Genomic DNA, 27,991 nt, shown 5'->3' with positions numbered 1-27,991 from the left:
TAAGCTCGCTCCTCCCTGTGCTCCTTGTGACCAGCTGGACTCGCTCCGTAGCGATCGCTCCTCCTCGCTCCCTGCCTCACCTCCCTACCTTACCTGCACCCCTCCTGCTGATCTGAGATTGCATTGCCCATTGTTGCGTCTGACATCGCCTGCAGCTCCAGTGCCTCAACGCTGACATAGCGCCCATTGCCTGCCTCTGTGAGAGCACCTCAACGGTGACACAGCGCCTGGTATCGTTACATTGTATTTTTGATTTTGAGACAGTTGCGCTGCATTGCTTTTCATTCATTTGAGCCTCATCATTGTGTTCGTGCCCCAGTTTCACTTTCTGTCCTTCCATTTTGTTGTGCTCGTGGCCCGTGTCTCCTCCCCGCTCCCGCCTCTCAGCTGCCCCTCCCACGCTCCGCCCCCCCCTCCACTCTCCATTTAAGACAGATGGACCTACGCGCAGCGTCCACGCGCGGCGGTCACGCCGAAGGTGCGCCAAAGGTAAGCCCGTCTACGCCCGTCCGCGCCTGGACCGCGCCCAGCGCCAGACCCCCTGGTCCCTGTTAACCGCACTCCTCCCGCATAACGTACGACAACAAATTACCCTCAGCGCCCTTAACCCCGGACGCACACCACAATGCTACGAAGCTGCCCCAGGACGTACCCATGGTCCTTTCACCTGCCACTCCTGCAAATTTACCAGCGTCAAGATCCATACCACATCCACTAACTCCAAACACAGCTCCGACTCTAACCACCTGAAGTGCATCCTATTGAACACCCGCTCAGTCCACAGACACGCAACTGAACTCTGGGACCTACTCGACACTGCTTCGCCGGACATCGCCTTCCTTACAGAAACCTGGATGAACGCATCATCAACACCCGACATCGCCATAGCCATCCCGGACACTTACAAGATCACCCGAAACGACCGCACCAATCAAACAGGAGGAGGCATCGCCATCGTCCATAAGAACACCATCAAAATCACGACCAGCTTCGACGATAACCTTGCAACCGCCAAACACCTCCACTTCCAGATCCACACAGACCCTAGGACCACACTTAGAGGCACCCTCATCTACCGGCCCCCAGGAACCCGTAAACAATTCAGCGAAGACATCATTGACTTCATCAGCCCACATGCCCTCGCCTCCGAGAACTACATTCTACTAGAAGACCTCAACTTCCACCTGGAAAAGAAAAACGACAACAACACCACTGCCCTCCTTGACAATCTGGCCAATCTCGGACTCAAACAACTTGTTGACACCCCCACCCATGTAGCTGGACATACACTCGACCCAATCTTCACTTCCAGCAAATATATTTACTTCGATCGTACCACAGATCTCCACTGGACGGACCACAGCTGTGTTCACTTCAGCTACAAAACCACCTCGACCCACAACCCCCCACAACCTATTCCTCGAAGAAACTGGAACAAAATCACCACCGACCAACTCCTCACATCGCTCAACCAAAACCCACCCGCCCTCTCATCGGACCCAAACCAAGCCTCCACCAATCTCAAACAATGGATCACTCACAGCGCTGATGAATTAGCACCCCTGAAAAACCATCACACCAAACAGTACAGCAAAAAGGCCCCCTGGTTCAACGATGACCTTAAGAAATCCAAGAAGCTATGCCGTACTCTCAAGAAAACATGGAGAACAAACCCAACCACCGACAACATGACCACCTTCAAGGCAGCCACCCGCAAACACCACCAACTGATTCGATCCACCAAGAAATCAGCATTCAAGAATCGACTCGACAATAACGCCCATAACAGCAAGGAACTATTCAACATAGTCAAAGAATTCACCAACCCCACCGCAGCATCAAACGACATCACTCCCTCCCAAGACCTCTGCGATTCGTTATCCTCCTTCTTCTACAACAAAATTGCCGACATACATAACAGCTTCGAGAACATTGCCAACGAACAATCCTCTCCACCCCCCTCCGAACCTAATCCGCCTTCTAACAACCTCAGTGCCTGGAACCCAATCACCACTGAAGACACCATCCGCCTAATGAACTCCATCCACTCTGGCTAGCCAACCGACCCCTGTTCCCACCACATCTTCAACAAAGCAGACTCCATCATCGCACCCCATCTCTGTGATGTCATCAACTGCTCCTTCAACTCTGCCACCTTCCCAGAAAGCTGGAAACACGCCGATGTCAGCGCCCTCCTGAAGAAACCCACAGCTGACCCCTCTGAACTTAAAAACTACCGCCCCATATCCCTCCTCCCATTCCCTGCCAAAGTCATTGAGAAAGCCGTCAATAGCCAGCTCGCCGCCTTCCTTGAATCCAACAACTCCCTCGATCCCTCACAGTCCGGCTTTCGAGCCAAACACAGCACCGAAACCACCCTCATTGCAGCTACAGACGACATCCGAACACTACTGGACAACGGAGAAACAGTGGCCCTCATTCTACTCGACCTCTCCGCCGCCTTCGACACAGTCTGTCATAGCACCCTCATACAACGCCTCAACAACATCGGCATACAAGGAAAAGCCTTGGACTGGATCATCTCATTCCTAACTGGAAGAACTCAAAGAGTCCAACTTCCCCCTTTCAAATCAGAGGCCACAAAGTCATCTGCGGTGTACCACAAGGATCATCACTCAGTCCCACCCTCTTCAACGTTTACATGAGCCCACTCGTATCCATCGCGCGTCAACACAACCTTAACATCATCTCCTACGCTGACGACACCCAGCTGATCCTCTCCCTCACCAAAGACCCCATCACCGCCAAAACCAATCTTCACGAAGGCATGAAAGAAGTTGCCGAATGAATGAATATCAGTCGCCTAAAACTTAACTCAGACAAAACGGAGGTGCTCATCCTAAGATCATCCCCCTCTGCCTGGCACGACTCATGGTGGCCTTCGGCTCTGGGCACAGCACCCATACCCACAGACCACGCACGCAACCTTGACTTCATCCTAGACTCCTCACTCTCAATGACCAGACAAGTCAACGCCGTCTCATCCTCCTGCTTCAACGTACTTCGTATGCTCAAAAAAATCTTCCGTTGGATCCCCTCCGAGACAAGAAAAACTGTCACCCACGCACTGGTCACGAGTCAACTGGACTACGGAAACACCCTCTATGCCGGAATCACAGCCAAATTACAGACAAAACTCCAACGCATCCAAAACGCATCAGCGAGACTCATTTTGGACATCCATCGCCAAGATCACATTACCGGCCACCTGAAAGATCTTCACTGGCTCCCCGTCAACAAGAGAATAACGTTCCGTCTCCTCACCCACGCACACAAGGCCCTCTACAAAGTAGGACCCGAATGCCTCAACACCCGACTATCCTTCTACACTTCCTCCCGCCAACTAAGATCCGCCAATCAAGCCCTCGCTGCAGTTCCGCTTATCCAAAGATCCACCATGGGAGGTAGATCCTTCTCCTACTTGGCGGCCAAGACCTGGAACTCACTCCCCACTCACCTCCGCATTACACAGAACCACATCTCCTTCAGAAAAGAACTTAAAACCTGGCTATTCGATAAATAATAAACCCCCTTCCCAAGCGCCTTGAGACCCTCTGGGTGAGTAGTGCGCTATATAAATTCTTGAACTTGAACTTGAACTTACTTCCTTTTGCACCCATCTTACCTCTTTCTGCACGTCTATTGCTTCTTTCTCAACCTCTCTTGCCTCTGTCTGCAACTCACTCACTTCTTTCTGCAACTCTCTTCCCTCTTTCTGAAGCTCACTCTGTTCTATCGGCACCCCCTTGCCTCTTTCTGCACCTCTGTTGCCTTTTTCAGTACTTCTCTTGCTTCTTTCTGCAACTCTCTTTCTTCTTCCTGCAACTCTCTTTCTTCTTCCTGCAGCTCACTCAATTTTTTCTGCAGCAATCTGGCCTCTTTCTTTACTTCTCTTGCCTCTTTCTGCAGCTCACTCTCTTCTTTCTACACCTCTCTTGCCTCTGTCAGCACGTCTCTTGCATCTTTCTGTACCTTTCTCCTTCTTTACGAACTTCTCTTGGCTCTTTCTGCACTTCTCTTGCCTCTTTCTGCTCTTCTCTTGTCTCTTTCTGCACCTCACTTGCCTCTTTCTACACCTCTAACCTCTTTCTGCACCTATCTACTTCTTTCTGCCCCTCTCTTCCTAGTTCTGCAGCTCACTCTCTTCTTTCTGCACCTCTCCTGACTCTTTCTGCACCTTTCTTGCCTCTTTTTGACCCACTCTTGCCTCTTTCTACACCTCTATTGCCTCTTTCTATACGCCTCTACCTCTTTTTGAATGGTTCATCCTCTTTCTACACCTCTCTCTCCTCTATTTGCACCTGTCTGCCTCTTTCTGCACCTCCCTTGCCTCTATCTGCACCTTTCTACTCAACTTGTGCTTCTTTTTGTGCTTTTCTTGCTGCTTTCTGTGCCTTTTTTCTTCTTCTGCATTTCTCCTGCTATTGCATCTTTCTGCACCTTCTTCCTCTTTCTGTACCTCTATTGCCTCTTTTTGAACTTCTCTTGCCTCTTTCTGTACCTCACTTGCCTCTTTCTGTGGCTTTCTTCCTCCTTCCGTACCTCTCTTACCTCATTCTATACCTCTTATCTCTTTCTGCATCCCTCTTACCTCTTTCTGCATCTGTCTTGCCTCTTCTGCAGCTCACTCTCTTCTTTCTGTACCTCTCTTGCCTCTTATTACGTATCTCTTGCCCCCTTCTGCAGCCCACTTTCCACTTTCTGCTCCTCTCTTGCCTCTTTCTGCACCTCTCTTGCCTCTTTCTGCAACTCTCATGCCTCTTTCTGCACCCCTCTTGCCTCTTTCTGAACCGCTCCTGCCTCTTTGTGCATCTCCTTGCCTCTTTCTGTAGCTCACTCTCTTCTTTCTGCACCTCTCTTTCCTTTTTCTGCACCTCAGTTGCCTCTTTCTGTATCTCTCGTGCCTCTTTCTGTACCTCTCATTACTCTTTTGCAGTTCACTGTTTTCTCTCTGTAAATCTCTTGACCCTTTCTGCACTTCTCTTGCATCTTTCTGCACCTCAATTGCTTCTTTCTGGCCCACTCTTGCCTCTTTCTACACCTCTCTGGACTGTTTCTGCACCTCTTTTTCATCTTTCTGCACCTCTGTTGCCTCTTTCTGTACTACTTACTACTTTCTGCACCCATCTTGCCTCTTTCTGCACGTCTATTGCTTCTTTCTTAACCTCTCTTGCCTCTGTCGCAACTCACTCTGTTCTATCAGCACCCCTCTTGCCTCTTTATACACCTCTCTTGCCTCTTTCTGCACCTCTGTTGCCTCTTTCAGTACCTCTCTTGCCTCTTTCTGCAACTCTCTTTCTTCTTCCTGCAGCTCTCTTTATTCTTTCTGTACCCCTCTGGCCTCTTTCTTTACTTCTCTTGACTCTTTCTTTACTTCTCTTGCCTCTTTCTGCAGCTCACTCTCTTCTTTCTATACCTCTCTTGCCTCTGTCAGCACATCTCTTGCATCTTTCTGTACCTTTCTTCTTCTTTACGAACCTCTCTTGCCTCTTTCTGCACTTCTCTTGGCTCTTTCTGCTTTTTTCTTGTCTCTTACTGTACCTCACTTGCCTCTTTCTACACCTCTTACCTCTTTCTGCTCCTATCTTCTTCTTTCTGCTCTCTATTCCTATTTCTGCAGCTCACTCTCTTCTTTCTGCACCTCTTCTGACTCTTTATGCACCTTTCTTGCCTCTTTTTGACCACTCTTGCCTCTTTCTACACCTATATTGCCTCTTTCTTTACCTCTCTACCTCTTTCAGAATGGTTCATTCTCTCTCTACATCTCTCTTTCCTCTTTATGCACCTATCTGTCTCTTTCTGCACCTCCCATGCCTCTATCTGCACCTTTCTTCTCAACTTGTGCTTCTTTTTGCACTTCTCTTGCTGCCTTCTGTGCCTTTTTCCTTCTTCTGCATTTCTCATGCTATTGCCTCTTCTGCACCTTTCTTCGTCTTTCTGTTCCTCTCTTGCCTCATTTCTGCACCTCTCTTGCCTCTTTCAGCTCTTCTCTTACCTCTTTCTGAACCCCTCTTGCCTCTTTCTGCATCTCTCTTGCCCCTTTCTGCATCTCTGTTGCCTCTTTCTTCAGCCCACTCTCTTCTTTCTGTAGCTCTCTTTCAATTTTCTGCACCTCTCTTGCCTCTTTCTGTACCTCTCATGCCTCTTTGTGTACCTTTCTTCTTCTTTCTAAATGTCTCCTGCCTCTTTCTGCGCCTCTCTTACCTCATTCTAATAATAATAATAATAAAAACATTTATTAAGCGCCTGAATACACTACAACAGTGCGCCTACGCGCTAGGATGCGTTCCTACTAGAATAAAAGACAAGATCATCACCTACACTGGAAAACGAAAACAAAAAGGGGGGGGGGGAATGCTCAGAAGATGTTAAAGTGCAGGGAACAAATAGGTTTTGAGTTTCTGTCGGAACCTCGTTTCTGACGGTTCCATACGGAGCTCCATCGGAAGCTCATTCCACTGCTTACTTGCCAAGAACCTGAAAGAGCGCCCACCCATCCGTGATTTATGCATGCGGGGGACCAAAAACTGCATACTACCCATGGATCTCAAAAGATGATTCGGGCGATATATGGTAAGTAACCTATGCAAATGCGTCGGGCCCTTGCCATGTGCGATCCGATGCGATCTCTTGCCTCTTTCTATACCTCACTTGCTTCTTTTGCACCTTTCTTCCTTTTTCTGCACCTCTCTTGCCTCTTTTTATACCTCTTACCTCTTTCTGCACCCGCATCTTAGTTGCCTTTTTCTGTACCTGTCTTTTCTCATTCTGCTCTTCTCTTTCCACTTTCTGTACATCACATGCCTCTTTCTTCTACTTTCTGCTCCTCTCTTGCCTCTTTCTAACCTTTCTTGTATCTTTCTGTATCTTTCTTCTTCTTCCTGTATCGTTCTTCTTCTTTCTGTACCTCCCTTGCCTCTTTCTGCTCTCCTCTTGCCTCTTTCTGCTCCTCTTTTGCTTCTTTCTGTCACTCACTCTCTTCTTTCTTCACCTCTCTTGCCTTTTTCTCTACCACTCTTACCACTTTCTGTATATTTCCTCTGCTTTCTGTACCTCTCTTGCCTCTTTCTGAACCTGTCTTGCCTCTTTCTATACCTCTCGTGCCTCTTTCTGCACCTTTCTTCCTCTTTCTGTACCTCTCTTGCCTCTTTCTATACATCTTACCTCTTTCTGCACCCCTCTTGCCTCTTTCTGAACGTTTGTTGCCTCTTTTTGCATCTCTTTGCCTCTTTCTGTAGCTCAATCTCCTCTTTCTGCACCTATCTTTTCTTTTTCTGCACCTCTCTTGCCTCTTTCTGCATCTCTCGTGCCTCTTTCTGCACCTCTCACTCCTCTTTTTGCAATTCACTCTCTTCTCTCTGTAAATCTCTTGACTCTTTATGCACCTCCCTTGCATCTTTCTGCACCTCAATTGCCTCTTTCTGGCCCACTCTTGCCTCTTTCTACACCTCTCTTGACTGTTTATGCACCTCTTTTTCATCTTTCTGCACCTCTGTTGCCTCTTTCTGTACCACTTACTTCCTTTTGCACCCATCTTACCTCTTCCTGCACGTCTATTGCTTCTTTCTCAACCTCTCTTGCCTCTGTCTGCAACTCACTCACTTCTTTCTGCAACTCTCTTCCCTCTTTCTGCAGCTCACTCTGTTCTATCGGCACCCCCTTGCCTCTTTATGCACCTTTCTTGCCTCTTTCTGCACCTCTGTTGCCTCTTTCAGTACTTCTCGTGCTTCTTTCTGCAACTCTCTTTCTTCTTCCTGCAGCTCACTCAATTTTTTCTGTACCACTCTGGCCTCTTTCTTTACTTCTCTTGCCTCTTTCTGCAGCTCACTCTCTTCTTTCTATACATCTCTTGCCTCTGTCAGCACGTCTCTTGCATCTTTCTGTACCTTTCTCCTTCTTTACGAACGTATCTTGCCTCTTTCTGCACTTCTCTTGCCTTTTTCTGCTCTTCTCTTGTCTCTTTCTGCACCTCACTTGCCTCTTTCTACACCTCTTACCTCTTTCTGCACCTATCTTCTTCTTTTTGCCCCTCTCTTCCTAGTTCTGCAGCTCACTCTCTTCTTTCTGCACCTCTCCTGACTTTTTCTGCACCTTTCTTGCCTCTTTTTGACCCACTCTTGCCTCTTTCTACACCTCTATTGCCTCTTTCTGTACCTCTCTACCTCTTTTTGAATGGTTCATCCTCTTTCTACACCCACCTCTCTCTCCTCTTTTTGCACCTGTCTGCCTCTTTCTACACCTCCCTTGCCTCTATCTGCACCTTTCTACTCAACTTGTGCTTCTTTTTGTGCTTTTCTTGCTGCTTTCTGTGCCTTTTTTCCTTCTTCTGCATTTCTCCTGCTATTGCATCTTTCTGCACCTTCTTCCTCTTTCTGTACCTCTATTGCCTCTTTCTGAACTTCTCTTGCCTCTTTCTGTACCTCACTTGCCTCTTTCTGTGGCTTTCTTCCTCCTTCCGTACCTCTCTTACCTCATTCTATACCTCTTACCTCTTTCTGCGCCCCTCTTACCTCTTTCTGCATCTCTCTTGCCTCTTCTGCAGCTTACTCTCTTCTTTCTGTACCTCTCTTGCCTCTTATTACGTATCTCTTGCCTCTTTCTGCAGCCCACTCTCTTCTTTCTGCTCCTCTCTTGCCTCTTTCTGCACCTCTCTTGCCTCTTTCTGCAACTCTCATGCCTCTTTCTGCACCCCTCTTGCCTCTTTCTGAACCGCTCCTGCCTCTTTGTGCATCTCCTTGCCTCTTTCTGTAGCTCACTCTCTTCTTTCTGCACCTATCTTTTCTTTTTCTGCACCTCTCTTGCCTCTTTCTGCATCTCTCGTGCCTCTTTCTGCACCTCTCACTCCTCTTTTTGCAATTCACTCTCTTCTCTCTGTAAATCTCTTGACTCTTTATGCACCTCCCTTGCATCTTTCTGCACCTCAATTGCCTCTTTCTGGCCCACTCTTGCCTCTTTCTACACCTCTCTTGACTGTTTCTGCACCTCTTTTTCATCTTTCTGCACCTCTGTTGCCTCTTTCTGTACCACTTACTTCCTTTTGCACCCATCTTACCTCTTCCTGCACGTCTATTGCTTCTTTCTCAACCTCTCTTGCCTCTGTCTGCAACTCACTCACTTCTTTCTGCAACTCTCTTCCCTCTTTCTGCAGCTCACTCTGTTCTATCGGCACCCCCTTGCCTCTTTATGCACCTTTCTTGCCTCTTTCTGCACCTCTGTTGCCTCTTTCAGTACTTCTCGTGCTTCTTTCTGCAACTCTCTTTCTTCTTCCTGCAGCTCACTCAATTTTTTCTGTACCACTCTGGCCTCTTTCTTTACTTCTCTTGCCTCTTTCTGCAGCTCACTCTCTTCTTTCTATACATCTCTTGCCTCTGTCAGCACGTCTCTTGCATCTTTCTGTACCTTTCTCCTTCTTTACGAACGTATCTTGCCTCTTTCTGCACTTCTCTTGCCTTTTTCTGCTCTTCTCTTGTCTCTTTCTGCACCTCACTTGCCTCTTTCTACACCTCTTACCTCTTTCTGCACCTATCTTCTTCTTTTTGCCCCTCTCTTCCTAGTTCTGCAGCTCACTCTCTTCTTTCTGCACCTCTCCTGACTTTTTCTGCACCTTTCTTGCCTCTTTTTGACCCACTCTTGCCTCTTTCTACACCTCTATTGCCTCTTTCTGTACCTCTCTACCTCTTTTTGAATGGTTCATCCTCTTTCTACACCCACCTCTCTCTCCTCTTTTTGCACCTGTCTGCCTCTTTCTACACCTCCCTTGCCTCTATCTGCACCTTTCTACTCAACTTGTGCTTCTTTTTGTGCTTTTCTTGCTGCTTTCTGTGCCTTTTTTCCTTCTTCTGCATTTCTCCTGCTATTGCATCTTTCTGCACCTTCTTCCTCTTTCTGTACCTCTATTGCCTCTTTCTGAACTTCTCTTGCCTCTTTCTGTACCTCACTTGCCTCTTTCTGTGGCTTTCTTCCTCCTTCCGTACCTCTCTTACCTCATTCTATACCTCTTACCTCTTTCTGCGCCCCTCTTACCTCTTTCTGCATCTCTCTTGCCTCTTCTGCAGCTTACTCTCTTCTTTCTGTACCTCTCTTGCCTCTTATTACGTATCTCTTGCCTCTTTCTGCAGCCCACTCTCTTCTTTCTGCTCCTCTCTTGCCTCTTTCTGCACCTCTCTTGCCTCTTTCTGCAACTCTCATGCCTCTTTCTGCACCCCTCTTGCCTCTTTCTGAACCGCTCCTGCCTCTTTGTGCATCTCCTTGCCTCTTTCTGTAGCTCACTCTCTTCTTTCTGCACCTATCTTTTCTTTTTCTGCACCTCTCTTGCCTCTTTCTGCATCTCTCGTGCCTCTTTCTGCACCTCTCACTCCTCTTTTTGCAATTCACTCTCTTCTCTCTGTAAATCTCTTGACTCTTTATGCACCTCCCTTGCATCTTTCTGCACCTCAATTGCCTCTTTCTGGCCCACTCTTGCCTCTTTCTACACCTCTCTTGACTGTTTCTGCACCTCTTTTTCATCTTTCTGCACCTCTGTTGCCTCTTTCTGTACCACTTACTTCCTTTTGCACCCATCTTACCTCTTCCTGCACGTCTATTGCTTCTTTCTCAACCTCTCTTGCCTCTGTCTGCAACTCACTCACTTCTTTCTGCAACTCTCTTCCCTCTTTCTGCAGCTCACTCTGTTCTATCGGCACCCCCTTGCCTCTTTATGCACCTTTCTTGCCTCTTTCTGCACCTCTGTTGCCTCTTTCAGTACTTCTCGTGCTTCTTTCTGCAACTCTCTTTCTTCTTCCTGCAGCTCACTCAATTTTTTCTGTACCACTCTGGCCTCTTTCTTTACTTCTCTTGCCTCTTTCTGCAGCTCACTCTCTTCTTTCTATACATCTCTTGCCTCTGTCAGCACGTCTCTTGCATCTTTCTGTACCTTTCTCCTTCTTTACGAACGTATCTTGCCTCTTTCTGCACTTCTCTTGCCTTTTTCTGCTCTTCTCTTGTCTCTTTCTGCACCTCACTTGCCTCTTTCTACACCTCTTACCTCTTTCTGCACCTATCTTCTTCTTTTTGCCCCTCTCTTCCTAGTTCTGCAGCTCACTCTCTTCTTTCTGCACCTCTCCTGACTTTTTCTGCACCTTTCTTGCCTCTTTTTGACCCACTCTTGCCTCTTTCTACACCTCTATTGCCTCTTTCTGTACCTCTCTACCTCTTTTTGAATGGTTCATCCTCTTTCTACACCCACCTCTCTCTCCTCTTTTTGCACCTGTCTGCCTCTTTCTACACCTCCCTTGCCTCTATCTGCACCTTTCTACTCAACTTGTGCTTCTTTTTGTGCTTTTCTTGCTGCTTTCTGTGCCTTTTTTCCTTCTTCTGCATTTATCCTGCTATTGCATCTTTCTGCACCTTCTTCCTCTTTCTGTACCTCTATTGCCTCTTTCTGAACTTCTCTTGCCTCTTTCTGTACCTCACTTGCCTCTTTCTGTGGCTTTCTTCCTCCTTCCGTACCTCTCTTACCTCATTCTATACCTCTTACCTCTTTCTGCGCCCCTCTTACCTCTTTCTGCATCTCTCTTGCCTCTTCTGCAGCTTACTCTCTTCTTTCTGTACCTCTCTTGCCTCTTATTACGTATCTCTTGCCTCTTTCTGCAGCCCACTCTCTTCTTTCTGCTCCTCTCTTGCCTCTTTCTGCACCTCTCTTGCCTCTTTCTGCAACTCTCATGCCTCTTTCTGCACCCCTCTTGCCTCTTTCTGAACCGCTCCTGCCTCTTTCTGCACCTCACTTGCCTCTTTCTGTATCTCTCGTGCATCTTTCTGTACCTCTCATTCTCCTTTTGCAGTTCACTCTCTTCTCTCTGTAAATCTCTTGACCCTTTCTGCACCTCTCTTGCATCTTTTTGCACCTCAATTGCCTCTTTCCGGCCCACTCTTGCCTCTTTCTACACCTCTCTGGACTGTTTCTGCACCTCTTTTCCATCTTTCTGTACCTCTGTTGCCTCTTTCTGTACCACTTACTTCTTTCTGCACCCATCTTGCCTCTTTCTGAACATCTATTGCTTCTTTCTCAACCTCTCTTGCCTCTGTCTGCAACTCACTCTGTTCTATCAGCACCCCTCTTGCCTCTTCATACACCTCTCTTGCCTCTTTCTGCACCTCTGTTGCCTCTTTCAGTACCTCTCTTGCCTCTTTCTGCAACTCTCTTTCTTCTTCCTGCAGCTCACTCTATTCTTTCTGCACCCCTCTGGCCTCTTTCTTTACTTCTCTTGACTCTTTCTTTACTTCTCTTGCCTCTTTCTGCAGCTCATTCTTTTCTTTCTATACTTCTCTTGACTGTTTCTGCACCTCTTTTTCATCTTTCTGCACCTCTGTTGCCTCTTTCTGTACCACTTACTTCCTTTTGCACCCATCTTACCTCTTCCTGCACGTCTATTGCTTCTTTCTCAACCTCTCTTGCCTCTGTCTGCAACTCACTCACTTCTTTCTGCAACTCTCCTCCCTCTTTCTGCAGCTCACTCTGTTCTATCGGCACCCCCTTGCCTCTTTATGCACCTTTCTTGCCTCTTTCTGCACCTCTGTTGCCTCTTTCAGTACTTCTCGTGCTTCTTTCTGCAACTCTCTTTCTTCTTCCTGCAGCTCACTCAATTTTTTCTGTACCACTCTGGCCTCTTTCTTTACTTCTCTTGCCTCTTTCTGCAGCTCACTCTCTTCTTTCTATACCTCTCTTGCCTCTGTCAGCACGTCTCTTGCATCTTTCTGTACCTTTATTCTTCTTTACAAACCTCTCTTGCCTCTTTCTGTACTTCTCTTGCCTCTTTCTACTTTTGTCTTGTCTCTTACTGTACCTCACTTACCTCTTTCTATACCTCTTACCTCTTTCTGCTCCTATCTTCTTCTTTCTGCTCTCTCTTCCTATTTCTGCAGCTCACTCTCTTCTTTCTGCACCTCTTCTGACTCTTTATGCACCTTTCTTGCCTCTTTTTGACCCACTCTTGCCTCTTTCTACACCTATATTGCCTGTTTCTGTACCTCTCTACCTCTTTCTGAATGGTTCATTCTCTTTCTATACCTCTCTTTCCTCTTTATGCACCTATCTGTCTCTTTCTGCACCTCCCTTGCCTCTATCTGCACCTTTCTACTCAACTTGTGCTTCTTTTTGCACTTCTCTTGCTGCTTTCTGTACCTTTTTCATTCTTCTGCATTTCTTATGCTATTGCCTCTTTCTGCACCTTTCTTCCTCTTTCTGTACCTCTCTTGCCTCATTTCTGTACCTCACTTGCCTCTTTCTGTGGCTTTCTTCCTCTTTCCGCACCTCTCTTGCCTCATTCTATACCTCTTACCTCTTTCTGCACCCCTCTTGCCTCTTTCTGCATATCTCTTGCCCCTTTCTGCATCTCTCTTGCCTCTTCTGCAACTCACTCTCTTCTTTTTGTACCTCTCTTGCCTCATTCTATACCTCTTACCTCTTTCTGAACCCCTCTTGCCTCTTTCTGCATCTCTCTTGCCCCTTTCTACATCTCTGTTGCCTCTTTCTTCAGCCCACTCTCTTCTTTATGTAGCTCTCTTTCCTTTTTCTGCACCTCTCTTGCCTCTTTCTGTACCTCTCATGCCTCTTTGTGTACCTTTCTTCTTCTTTCTAAATGCCTTGTGCCTCTTTTTGCGCCTCTCTTACCTCATTCTGCTCTTCTCTTACCTCTTTCTATACCTCACTTGCTTCTTTTTCACCTTTCTACCTTTTTCTGCACCTCTCTTGCCTCTTTTTATACCTCTTACCTTTTTCTGCACCCGCATCTCAGTTGCCTTTTTCTGTACCTGTCTTTTCTCATTCTGCTCTTCTCTTTCCACTTTCTGTACATCACATGCCTCTTTCTTCTACTTTCTGCACCTATCTTGCCTCTTTCTAACCTTTCTTGCATCTTTCTGTATCTTTCTTCTTCTTCCTGTATCGTTCTTCTTCTTTCTGTACCTCCCTTGCCTCTTTCTGCTCTCCTCTTGCCTCTTACTGCTCCTCTTTTGCTTCTTTCTGTCACTCACTCTCTTCTTTCTTCATCTCTCTTGCCTTTTGCTCTACCACTCTTGCCACTTTCTGTATATTTCCTCTGCTTTCTGTACCTCTCTTGTTTCTTTCTGCACCTGTCTTGCCTCTTTCTATACCTCTCTTGCCACTTTCTGCACCTTTCTTCCTCTTTCTGTACCTCTCTTGCCTCTTTCCATACATCTTACCTCTTTCTGCACCCCTCTTGCCTCTTTCTGAACGTTTCTTGCCTCTTTTTGCATCTCTTTGCCTCTTTCTGTAGCTCACTCTCTTCTTTCTGCACCTCTCTTTTCTTTTTCTGCACCTCTCTTGCCTCTTTCTGCATTTCTCGTGCCTCTTTCTGCACCTCTCACTCCTCTTTTTGCAATTCACTCTCTTCTCTCTGTAAATCTCTTGACTCTTTATGCACCGCTCTTGCATCTTTCTGCACCTCAATTGCCTCTTTTTGGCCCACTCTTGCCTCTTTCTACAGCTCTCTTGACTGTTTCTGCACCTCTTTTTCATCTTTCTGCACCTCTGTTGCCTCTTTCTGTACCACTTACTTCCTTTTGCACCCATCTTACCTCTTTCTGCACGTCTATTGCTTCTTTCTCAACCTCTCTTGCCTCTGTCTGCAACTCACTCACTTCTTTCTGCAACTCTCTTCCCTCTTTCTGCAGCTCACTCTGTTCTATCGGCACCTTGCCTCTTTATGCACCTTTCTTGCCTCTTTCTGCACCTCTGTTGCCTCTTTCAGTACTTCTCTTGCTTCTTTCTGCAACTCTCTTTCTTCTTCCTGCAGCTCACTCAATTTTTTCTGCACCACTCTGGCCTCTTTCTTTATTTCTCTTGCCTCTTTCTGCAGCTTACTCTATTCTTTCTACACCTCTCTTGCCTCTGTGAGCACGTCTCTTGCATCTTTCTCTACCTTTCTCCTTCTTTACGAACTTCTCTTGCCTCTTTCTATACTTCTCTTGCCTCTTTCTGCTCTTCTCTTGTCTCTTTCTGCACCTCACTTGCCTCTTTCTACACCTCTTACCTCTTTCTGCACCTTTCTTCTTCTTTCTGCCCCTCTCTTCCTAGTTTTGCAGCTCACTCTCTTCTTTCTGCACCTTACTGACTCTTTCTGCACCTTTCTTGCCTCTTTTTGACCCACTCTTGCCTCTTTCTACACCTCTATTGCCTCTTTGTGTACCTCTCTACATCTTTTTGAATGGTTCATCCTCTTTCTACACCTCTCTCTCCTCTTTTAGCACCTGTCTGCCTCTTTCTGCACCTCCCATGCCTCTATCTGCACCTTTCTACTCAACTTGTGCTTCTTTTTGCACTTCTCTTGCTGCTTTCTGTACCTTTTTCATTCTTCTGCATTTCTTATGCTATTGCCTCTTTCTGCACCTTTCTTCCTCTTTCTGTACCTCTCTTGCCTCATTTCTGTACCTCACTTGCCTCTTTCTGCGGCTTTCTTCCTCTTTCCGCACCTCTCTTGCCTCATTCTATACCTCTTACCTCTTTCTGCACCTCTCTTGCCTCTTTCTGCATATCTCTTGCCCCTTTCTGCATCTCTCTTGCCTCTTCTGCAACTCACTCTCTTCTTTTTGTACCTCTCTTGCCTCATTCTATACCTCTTACCTCTTTCTGAACCCCTCTTGCCTCTTTCTGCATCTCTCTTGCCCCTTTCTACATCTCTGTTGCCTCTTTTTTCAGCCCACTCTCTTCTTTATGTAGCTCTCTTTCCTTTTTCTGCACTTCTCTTGCCTCTTTCTGTACCTCTCATGCCTCTTTGTGTACCTTTCTTCTTCTTTCTAAATGTCTTGTGCCTCTTTTTGCGCCTCTCTTACCTCATTCTGCTCTTCTCTTACCTCTTTCTATACCTCACTTGCTTCTTTTTCACCTTTCTACCTTTTACTGCACCTCTCTCTGCCTCTTTTTATACCTCTTACCTCTTTCTGCACCCGCATCTCAGTTGCCTTTTTCTGTACCTGTCTTTTCTCATTCTGCTCTTCTCTTTCCACTTTCTGTACATCACATGCCTCTTTCTTCTACTTTCTGCACCTATCTTGCCTCTTTCTAACCTTTCTTGCATCTTTCTGTATCTTTCTTCTTCTTCCTGTATCGTTCTTCTTCTTTCTGTACCTCCCTTGCTTCTTTCTGCTCTCCTCTTGCCTCTTACTGCTCCTCTTTTGCTTCTTTCTGTCACTCACTCTCTTCTTTCTTCACCTCTCTTGCCTTTTTCTCTACCACTCTTGCCACTTTCTGTATATTTCCTCTGCTTTCTGTACCTTTCTTGTTTCTTTCTGCACCTGTCTTGCATCTTTCTATACCTCTCTTGCCTCTTTCTGCACCTTTCTTCCTCTTTCTGTACCTCTCTTGCCTCTTTCCATACATCTTACCTCTTTCTGCACCCCTCTTGCCTCTTTCTGAACGTTTCTTGCCTCTTTTTGCATCTCTTTGCCTCTTTCTGTAGCTCACTCTCTTCTTTCTGCACCTCTCTTTTCTTTTTCTGCACCTCTCTTGCCTCTTTCTGCATTTCTCGTGCCTCTTTCTGTACCTCTCACTCCTCTTTTTTGCAATTCACTCTCTTCTCTCTGTAAATCTCTTGACTCTTTATGCACCGCTCTTGCATCTTTCTGCACCTCAATTGCCTCTTTCTGGCCCACTCTTGCCTCTTTCTACAGCTCTCTTGACTGTTTCTGCACCTCTTTTTCATCTTTCTGCACCTCTGTTGCCTCTTTCTGTACCACTTACTTCCTTTTGCACCCATCTTTCTCAACCTCTCTTGCCTCTGTCTGCAACTCACTCACTTCTTTCTGCAACTCTCTTCCCTCTTTCTGCAGCTCACTCTGTTCTATCGGCACCTTGCCTCTTTATGCACCTTTCTTGCCTCTTTCTGCACCTCTGTTGCCTCTTTCAGTACTTCTCTTGCTTCTTTCTGCAACTCTCTTTCTTCTTCCTGCAGCTCACTCAATTTTTTCTGCACCACTCTGGCCTCTTTCTTTATTTCTCTTGCCTCTTTCTGCAGCTCACTCGCTTCTTTTTACACCTCTCTTGCCTCTGTGAGCACGTCTCTTGCATCTTTCTGTACCTTTCTCCTTCTTTACAAACTTCTCTTGCCTCTTTCTATACTTCTCTTGCCTCTTTCTGCTCTTCTCTTGTCTCTTTCTGCACCTCACTTGCCTCTTTCTACACCTCTTACCTCTTTCTGCACCTTTCTTCTTCTTTCTGCCCCTCTCTTCCTAGTTTTGCAGCTCACTCTCTTCTTTCTGCACCTTACTGACTCTTTCTGCACCTTTCTTGCCTCTTTTTGACCCACTCTTGCCTCTTTCTACACCTCTATTGCCTCTTTGTGTACCTCTCTACACCTTTTTGAATGGTTCATCCTCTTTCTACACCTCTCTCTCCTCTTTTTGCACCTGTCTGCCTCTTTCTGCACCTCCCATGCCTCTATCTGCACCTTTCTACGCAACTTGTGCTTCTTTTTGTGCTTTTCTTGCTGCTTTCTGTGCATTTTTTCCTTCTTCTGCATTACTCCTGCTATTGCACCTTTCTGCACCTTCTTCCTCTTTCTGTCCCTCTATTGCCTCTTTCTGAACTTCTCTTGCCTCTTTCTGTACCTCTCTTGCCTCTTTCTGTGGCTTTCTTCCTTCTTCCGTACCTCTCTTATCTCATTCTATAACACTTACCTCTTTCTGCGCCCCTCTTACCTCTTTCTGCATCTCTCTTGCCTTTTCTGCAGCTCACTCTCTTCTTTCTGTACCTCTCTTGCCTCTTATTACGTATCTCTTGCCTCTATCTGTAGCCCACTCTCTTCTTTCAGCTCCTCTCTTGCCTCTTTCTGCAACTCTCTTGCCTCTTTCTGCAACTCTCATGCCTCTTTCTGCACTTCTCTTGGTTCTTTCGGCAGCTCACTCAATTCTTTATGTTCCTCTCTTCCCTCTTTCTGTACCTCTATTGCCTCTTCCTGCACCTCTCTTGCTTCTTTCTGCACCTCTCCTGCCTCTTTGAGTACCTCTCTTGCCTCTTTCTGAACAATTCATCTTCTTTCTGCACCTCTCTTGCGTCTTAATGCACCTCTCTTGCCTATTTTCACAGCTCCATTACCTCTATCTGCACTTCTCTTGCCTTTCCACCCAACTCTTGCCTCTTTCTGTACTTATCTTGCCTCCTTCTGCACTTCTCTTGCCTCTTTCTGCACCTCTCTTGCCTCTTTCTGTACCTCACTTGCCTCTTTCTGTACCTCCCTTGCCTCTATCTGCATCTCTCTTACATTTATACTCAACTCTTGCCTCTTTCTGCACCTTTCTTGAATCTTTCTGCACTTCTCTTGCCTCTTTCTGCACATCTCCTGCATCTTTCTGCAGCTCACTCTCATCTTTATGCACCTCTCCTGCTTCTTTCTGAGCTTCTCTTGCTTCTTTCTCTTGCCTATTCCTGCATCTCTCTTGTCGCTTTCTGTAGGCTTACTCTCTTTTTCCACACCTCTCTTGCCTCTTTCTGCACCTCTCTTCCCTCTTTCTACAGCACACTCTCTTCTTTCTGCACCCCTCTTGCCTCTTACTGCACCTCTCTTGCCTCTTTCTGCAGCCCACTTGCCTCTTTCTCCACCTCTCTTGCCTCTTTCTGCATTTCTCTTGCTTCTTCTTGCAGCTCACTCTATTCTTTCTGCACCTCTCTTGCCTCTTTCTGTACTTCTCTTGCCTCTTTTTGTACCTCTCTTGCCTCTTTCTGCAGCTCACTCTCTTCTTTCTATATGTCTCTTACCTCTTTTAGCATGCCTATTGTATCTTTCTGTGCCTTTCTCCTTCTTTATGAACCTCTCTTGCCTCTTTCTGCACCTCTCATGCCTCTGTCTGCTCTTCTCTTGCCTCTTTCTGTACCTCATTTGCCTCTTTCTATACCTCTTACCTCTTTCTGCTCCCCTCTTCATCTTTCTGCCCCTCTCTTGTCTCTTTCTGCACCTTTCTTGCCTCTTTCTGCACTTCTCTTGCCTTTTCTGCACTTCTCCTGACTCTTTCTGTACTTCTTTCTCTTCTTTATGCACCTCTCTTGCTTCTTTCCGCACTTCTCTTGCTTCTTTCTGTACCTTTCTTCCTCTTTCTGCACATCTCTTGCCTCTTTCTGCACATCTCTTGCTTCTTTCTGACCCTCTCTTTCAAAATTCAAATTCCAAAAGCTTTATTTCCATATTCAAAGTAATATCATAAAAGCAACATTGTTAAAAACAAATATATATCACAAAGTGCCAGTTGCGTAACCATCACGAGTACACCATATATTTCAGAAACAGAGGTATAATCTCAAAGTGCCAAGTGCATTAAAAACAAAAAATAACAATAAGGTAACAAGCCAAAAGGAAACATATACATTAAAAACTAAAAAATTAAAAAGGTCCAAGATACATCAATATATATCATATGTTACATCGAATTCCTAAACTTTACCAATAGTTTCAAACATTTTGCTAGGGTGCCGACCACTTCCATATTTTCTAGTCGTTGCAGTCTAAGAAAAGCATTTCTACAAGACCAGAGGCCCCATTCCTTAAAAATTGGTTTAAGTAGGATCTTTCTTGGAACCTCATAAAATGTACAGAATAAAATACTATGCATATTAGTTTGGGGGGCGAGATCATCGCAGGGACAGGGCGGTAAATCTCTCGCCCAGTCATTACAGGCTGGGAAAGTAATTAAACAATAAAAAGATCCCAGTCTAAACCTTGAGAGGAGCATTCTGATGTAACAATTAAGGTCACTTGCAAGGTACAATTGGAGTCCCGGTTCAGAGGTGATTTGCTGATAAGCCAAAACACATTGTTTGAGTTTTTCTATAGACCATCTTTTATTCGCTAAATGGTCCATTGCCAATTTTTGCAGGGCTTTCCTAGGCATTCTTTCCATGGTGGATGGGTTCTTATAAAACTCGGGATGACCAATCTCGGTCAACATTGTTTCCATGTAAGACAGCCATTTAATTTGCCTTATACCATCAAGGTTTAGGCAGTCTGAAATTATACTGCATTTAAAGGCTGTCTCGGGAGTAACCCACAGCTTATGCCATAACAGGATAGGCTCAGTCTTTATAATATCAGAGAAATAGGGGAGACCCAATTCTATGTGTATAGGATAGCTAGTTGAGGATTTAGGAACCCCCAGAAGATATCTAAGAAAGCAATTTTCAGATTGCTAAATTGAGGTTGAGGTATCGATCCCCCAAATGCCAGAGCCATAAGTGGCCGTGGATACACATTTAGCTTTATATATTAAAATCAACTCCTTGACGGGTCTACCCCCAATTTTGGCTGCAAAATTCTGCAAAGCTCCAATCGCCCTTGAGAATGCTAATTTTCTAGCATTGATTGCTGTATGCCAGGAACACTTCCTGTCAAATAAGATCCCAAGATAGGGGAATTGGTCAGTTGTCTCTACCCTTCTACCCTCGATGAAAATGGGACAAGGTGCTTTCTTTGTTCCACGGCCACAGGACATAGAAAAGGTTTTTGATATGTTCACCTTTAGTCCCTATTCCCTCATAAAAAGTGTCAACTTTGAGACAGCCCTCTGTAAACCCAACCTGGTTTGCGACATGATGGCGGCGGCGTCTGCATACAAGAGGATGGGGACGGGGTTGCCCCGGACTGAGCGGTAGTCATACTGAAAACCCTTAAGGTGGTCGTCAATAGAATTAATGTAGAGGGAGAAGAGTAGGGGCGCTAAAATGCACCCCTGTCTAACCCCATCTTGATTGAAAATCTTGATGGGCACTCCCCTCGTTGTCCAAAGCGCACCCTCGCCCCAGCATCTCTGTATAATTCTTTAATAAAGTTAAGAATTGAAAGTTCCATGCCCAGGTCCTCAAGTATGGACCATAGCTGGTTATGGTCAACACAATCGAAGGCTGAACTCAAATCAATAAAAGTAATAAAAAGGTTCCCTTTCTTGGCTTGGGTATACTTAGAAATTAAAAAGTACAAATTTAGACTCTGCTCAACCGTTCCCATACCAGGGCGAAAGCCATACTGGAGAATAGATAAAATATTACCCTCCTCAGACCACTGTTAGAGACGCTTGAGGATGATGCGGCCAGCTACCTTCATTAAGGCATCAAGAAGGGAAATCGGGCGGTAGCAAGATGGATCATGCCTGTCCCCCTTTTTAAATATGGGGCAACTATCGCCTCTGACCACGTTTCGATAAGTCCATGGGTGTTGGCACAATTCATCACAATGGTTAATAATGGGGCCCAGAGATCGATTTCAGCTTTAAAAACATCAATAGGTATCGCATCCAGGCCCGGTGCCTTGCCTGATGGACTGTCCCTTATAGCCAAAGTGACCTCACATGTAAAAACAATATCCAAGGGGAGGGTTCCCATGCAAGATCTAGTATTGTCGCGAGACGCGCGAAGAGCCCAGGAAGTTAATTCAATGGGTAGTGGGTTGTCATATAGATTTTGGAAGTGAGCCACCCAAGTATCCCCATTTATAGCTATATCTATCGGCTCAGAATTGTTATTCCGGACAGAGGAAGCATTTACAGCCTTCCAAATGGCAGTTGAGTCTCTGTTTTCTGACCCTCTCTTGCCTATTTCTGCAGCTCACTTTCTTCTTTCTGCACCTCTCTTGCCTCTTTCTGTACCTCTCATGGCTTTTTGTTGCACCTCTCCCGAGCATTTCTGTCCCTCCCTGGCCTCTATCTGTACCTTTCTTGCCTTTCTCCTCAACTCTTGCCTCTTTCTGCACCTCTCTTGCCTCTTTCTGCACTTCTCTTGCCTCTTTCTGGACTTCTCCTGACTCTTTCTGTACCCCTGTTGCCTCTTTCTGAACAGTTCATCCTCTTTCTGCACCTCTCTTGCCTCTTAATGCACCTCTCTTGCCTCTTTTTACACCTCCCTTCCCTCTATCTGCACTGCTCTTACCTTTCCACTCACCACTTGCCTCTTTCTGTACTTCTCTTGGCTCTTTCTGCATTTCTCTTGGCTCTTTCTGCACTTCTCTTACCTCTTTCTATACCTCACTCTCTTCTTTATGCACCTCTCTTGCTTCTTTCTGTATCTCTCTTGCTTCTTTCTGCACTTATTTTGCTTCATTCTGTACCTTTCTTCCTCTTTCTGCACCGCTCTTGTCTCTTTCTGCACGTCTCTTTCCTCTTTCTGCACTTCTCTTGCTTCTTTCTGCAGCTCACTCTCTTCTTTCTGTTCCTCTCTTGTCTCTTTCTGTACCTCTCTTCCCTCATTCTACAGCTCATTCTCTTAATTCTGCATTCTTCTGCCTCTTTCTACACCTCTCTTGCCTTTTCCGTACCTCTCTTGTTTCTTTCTGTACTTCTCCTTCTTATTCTTTGCCTTTCTTACAGTTTCTGCACCTCTCCTGCCTCTTTCTACACCTTTCATCCTCTTTCTGTACCTCTCTTGGCTCTTTCCGCATCTCTCTCACCTCTTTTTGCTCTTTTCTTACCTTTTTCTACACCTCACTTGCCTCTTTCTACACCTTCCTTCCTCTTTCTGCACCTCTCTTACCACTTTTTGCACCTTTCTTCACCTCACTTTCTGTACATCTTTTGCCACCTTCTGCTCTTCTCTTGCCTCTTTTTCCACCTCACTCGCCTCTTTCTGTTCTTTTCTTCCTCTTTCCGTACCTCTCTTGCCTCTTTCTGCACTTTTCCTGACTCTTTCTGTACCTCATTCTCTTCTTTATGCACCTCCCTTGCTTCTTTCTGCACTTGTCTTGCTTCTTACTGTACCTTTCTTCCTCGTTCTGCACATCTCTTGCCTCTTTCTGCACATCTCTTGCCTCCTTCTGCCCCACTCTTGCCTATTTCTGCAGCTCTCTCTCTTCTTTCTGAACTTCTCTTGTGTCTCTCTGCGCTTCCCTTCCCTCATTCAGCAGCTCACTCTCTTATTTCTACACTTCTCTTGCCTCTTTCTGTACTTCTCTTTCTTATGCTGCGCTGTTTTCCCTGTTTCTGCTCCTCTCCTGCCTCTTTATGTACCTTATTCCTCTTTCTGGACCTCTCTTGCCTCTTTCTGCACCTATTTCACCTCCTTCTGCACTTCTCTTGCCTCTTTCAATACCTCACTTGCTTCTTTCTGCACCTTTCTTCCCTTTTTCTGTACCTCTCTTGCCTCTTTCTACACCACTTACCTCTTTCTGCACTCCTCTTGCCTCTTTCTGCACCTCTCTTGCTTCTTTCTGCACCTTTCTTCCTCTTTCTGCACCTCAATTGCCTCTTTCTGTACCTGTCTTTCCTCCTTCTGCTCTTCTCTTGACTATTTCTGTACATCACGTGCCTCTTTCTGTACCTTTCTTCCTCTTTCTGAACCTCTCTTGCCTCTTTCTAACTTATTACCCCTTTATACACCTCTCTTGCCTCTTTCTGTACCCATCATGCCTCTTTCTGTACCTCTTTAGTCTCCTTCTGCAGCTCATTCTCTGCTTTACGCACCTCTCTTGCCTTTTCTCTACTACTCTTGCCTCTTTCTGTATCTTTCGCCTTCTTTCTGTACCTCTCTTGCCTTTTTCTGTACCTCTCTTGCCTCTTTCTGCTCTTCTCTTTCCTCTTTCTGTACCTCACTTGCCTCTTTGTGTACCTTTATTCCACTTTATGTACATCTCTTGCCTCTTTCTATACCTCTCACCTCTTCCTGCACCCCTCTTGCCTCTTTCTTCAGCTCACTATCTTCTTTCTGTACCTCTCTTGCCTCTTTCTGAACTGTTCATCCTCTTTCTGCACCTCTCTTGCCTCTTAATGCATATCTCTTGCCTTTTTTATACCTCCCTTGTCTCTATCTGCAACCCTCTTGCCTTTTCCCAACTCTTGCTTCTTTCTGTACCTCTCTTGCCTCTTTCTGTACCTCACTCTCTGCTTTATGTACCTCTCTTGCTTCTTTTTGTACCTCTCTTGCTTCTTTCTGTACCTTTCTTCCTCTTTCTGTGCCTCTTTTGTCTCTTTCTGCACGTCTATTGCCTCTTTCTGCACATCTCTTGCCTCCTTCTGCCCCACTCTTGCCTATTTCTGCAGCTCTCTCTCTTCTTTCTGAACTTCTCTTGTGTCTCTCTGCGCTTCCCTTCCCTCATTCAGCAGCTCACTCTCTTATTTCTACACTTCTCTTGCCTCTTTCTGTACTTCTCTTTCTTATGCTGCGCTGTTTTCCCTGTTTCTGCTCCTCTCCTGCCTCTTTATGTACCTTATTCCTCTTTCTGGACCTCTCTTGCCTCTTTCTGTACCTATTTCACCTCCTTCTGCACTTCTCTTGCCTCTTTCAATACCTCACTTGCTTCTTTCTGCACCTTTCTTCCCTTTTCTATACCTCTCTTGCCTCTTTCTACACCACTTACCTCTTTCTGCACTCCTCTTGCCTCTTTCTGCACCTCTCTTGCTTCTTTCTGCACCTTTCTTCCTCTTTCTGCACCTCACTTGCCTCTTTCTGTACCCGTCTTTCCTCCTTCTGCTCTTCTCTTGACTATTTCTGTACATCACGTACCTCTTTCTGTACCTTTCTTCCTCTTTATGAACCTCTCTTGCCTCTTTCTAACTTATTACCTCTTTATACACTTTTCTTGCCTCTTTCTGTACCCACCATGCCTCTTTCTGTACCTCTTTAGTCTCCTTCTGCAGCTCATTCTCTTCTTTACGTACCTCTCTTGCCTTTTCTCTACTACTACTACTCTACTACCTCTTTCTGTATCTTTCGCCTTCTTTCTGTACCTCTCTTGCCTTTTTCTGTACCTCTCTTGCCTCTTTCTGCTCTTCTCTTTCCTCTTTCTGTACCTCACTTGCCTCTTTCTGTACCTTTATTCCACTTTCTGTACATCTCTTGCCTCTTTCTATACCTCTCACCTCTTCCTGCACCTCTATTGCCTCTTTCTGCAGCTCACTATCTTCTTTCTGTACCTCTTTTGCCTCTTTCTGAACTGTTCATCCTCTTTCTGCGCCTCTCTTGCCTCTTAATGCATATCTCTTGCCTTTTTTATACCTCCCTTGTCTCTATCTGCAACCCTCTTGCCTTTTCCCAACTCTTGCTTCTTTCTGTACTTCTCTTGCCTCTTTCTGCACTTCTCTTACTTCTTTCTGTACCTCTCTTGCCTCTTTCTGCACCTAACTCTCTGCTTTATGTACCTCTCTTGCTTCTTTCTGTACCTCTCTTGCTTCTTTCTGTACCTTTCTTCCTCTTTCTGTGCCTCTTTTGTCTCTTTCTGCACGTCTCTTGCTTTTTTCTGCAGCTCACTCTCTTCTTTCTGACCCACTCTTGCCTCTTTTCACACCTCCTTTACCTATTTATGGACCTCTTGTGCCTCTATATGTACCTCTCTTCTTTCTGCACCTCTTGTGCTTCTTTCTGCACCTCTCTTGCCTATTTTTACACCTCTCCTGACTCTTTGTGTACCTCCCTTGCCTCTTTCTGCATCTCTCTTGAATCTTTCTGCACTTCTCTTGTCTCTTTCTGCACATCTCCTGCATCTTTCTGCAGCTCACTCTCATCTTTATGCACCTCTCTTTCTTCTTTCTGAGCTTCTCTTGCTTCTTTCTCTTGCCTCTTTCTGCACCACTCTTGCCACTTTCTGCAGCTCACTCTCTTTTTTTCACACCACTCTTGCCTCTTTCTGCAGCACTCTTCCCTCTTGCTGCAGCTCACTCTCTTCTTTCTGTACATCTCCTGACTCTTTAGGCACCTCTCTTGCATCTTTCTCCACCTCAATTGCCTCTTTCTGACCCACTCCTGCCTCTTTCTACACCTCTTTTGACTGCTTCTGCAACTCTTTTACCTCCTTCTGTACCTCTCTTGCCTCTTTCATTACCTCTCTACTTTCTGCACCTCTCTTGCCTCTCTCCGTACCTCTCTTGGCTCTTTTTGCACCTCTCACAACTATTTCTGTACCTCCCTGGCCTTCACCTATACCTCGCTTGCCTTTCTCCTCAACTCTTGCCTCTTTCTACACCTCTCTTGCCTCTTTCTGCACTTCTCTTGCCTCTTTCTGCACTTCTCCTGACTCTTTCTGTACCTCACTCTCTTCTTTCCGCACCTCTCCTGACTCTTTCTGTACCTCTCTTGCCTCTTTCTGAACAGTTCATCCTCTTTCTCCACCTCTTTCCTCTTAATGCACCTCTCATGCATTGCGTTATACCTCCCTTGCCTCTATCTGCACTGCTCTTGCCTTTCCACATAACTCTTGCCTCTTTCTGTACTGCCCTTGCCTCTTTCTGCACTTCTCTTTCCTCTTTCTGCACCTCTCTTGCCTCTTTCTTTACCCCACTCTCTTCTTTTTGCACCTCTCTTGCTTCTTTCTGTACCTCTCTTGCCTCTTTCTGTACTTCTCCTGACTCTTTCTGTACCTCACTCTCTTCTTTCTGCACCTCTCCTGACTCTTTCTGCACCTCTCTTGCCTCTTTCTGAACAGTACATCCTCTTTCTCCACCTCTCTTTCCTCTTAATGCACCTCTCATGCCTCGTTTACACCTTCCTTCATTCTATCTGCACTGCTCTTGCCTTTCCACTCAACTCTTGCCTCTTTCTGTACTACACTTTCCTATTTCTGCACTTCTGCCTGTTTGTGCACCTCTCTCACCTCTTTCTGTACCTCACTCTCTTCTTTATGCACCTTTCTTGCTTCTTTCTGTACCTCTCTTGCTTCTTTCTGCACTTCTCTTGCTGCATTCTACACCTTTCTTCCTCTTTCTGCACCTCTCTTGTCTCTTTCTGTAGCGCACTCTCTTCTTTTTGTCCCTCTCTTGCCTCATTCTGCGGCTCACTCTCTTAATCCTGTACCTCTCTTGCCTCTTTCTGCATCTCTCTTGAATCTTTCTGCACTTATCTTGCCTCTTTCTGCACATCCCCTGCGTCTTTCTGCAGCTCACTCTCATCTTTATGCACCTCTCTTGCTTCTTTCTGAGCTTCCCTTGCTTCTTTCTCTTTCCTCTTTCTGCACTTCTCTTGCCTCTTTCTGCAGCTCACTCTCTTCTTTCTGTTTCTCTCTTGCCTCTTTCTGCACCTCTCTTCCCTCATTCTGCAGCTCATTCTCTTAATTCTGAACCTCTCTTGCCCCTTTCGGTACCTCTCTTGCCTCTTTCTGCACCTCTTTTGCCTCTTTCTGCAGCTCAATCTCTTCTTTCTGACCCACTATTGCCTCTTTTCACACCTCTTGACTGTTTCTGCACCTCTTTTGCCTCTTTATGCACCTCTTGTGTCTCTATCTGTACCTGTCTTCTTTCTGCACCTCTCTTACCTCTTTCTGTACTTCTCTTGGCTATTGTAACACCTCTCTTGACTCTTTCTGTACCTCCCTTGCCTCTATGTGCACCTCTCTTGTATTTCTACTCAACTCTTGCCTCTTTCTGCATCTCTCTTGAATCTTTCTGCACGTCTCTTGCCTCTTTCTGAGGCTCACTCTCATATATATGCACCTCTCTTGCTTCTTTCTGAGCTTCTCTTACTTCTTTCTCTTGCCTCTTTCTTCATCTCTCTTGCCGCTTTCTGCAGTTCACTCTCTTTTTTCCGCACCACTCTTCCCTCTCTTCTTTCTGTACATCTACTGACTTTTTAGGCACCTCTCTTGCATCTTTCTGCACCTCAATTGCCTCTTTCTGCCCACTCTTGCCTCTTTCTACACCTCTTTTGACTGCTTCTGCAACTCTTTTGCCTCTTTCTGCACCTCTCTTGCCTCTTTTTGCACCTCTCTTCTTTCTGCACTTCTCTTGCCTCTTTCTGTACCTCTCTTGGCTCTTTTTTGCACCTCTCACGACTATTTCTGTACCTCCCTGGCCTCCACCTGTACCTCTCTTGCCTTTCTACTCAACTCTTGCCTCTTTCTGCACCTCTCTTGCCTATTTCTGTACTTCTCTTGCCTCTTTCTGCACTTCTCCTGACTCTTTCTGTACCTCACTCTCTTCTTTCCGCACCTCTCCTGCCTCTTTCTGTACCTCTCTTGCCTCTTTCTGAACAGTTTGTCCTCTTTCTGCACCTCTCTTGCCTTTCTTTATACCTCCCTTG

Source organism: Lissotriton helveticus, chromosome 3_1, assembly GCF_964261635.1.
Source record: "Lissotriton helveticus chromosome 3_1, aLisHel1.1, whole genome shotgun sequence".
NCBI classification, from domain to species: domain Eukaryota; kingdom Metazoa; phylum Chordata; class Amphibia; order Caudata; family Salamandridae; genus Lissotriton; species Lissotriton helveticus.
The sequence above is the reverse complement of the archived record's forward strand: the minus strand, read 5'-3'. Positions refer to the sequence as shown.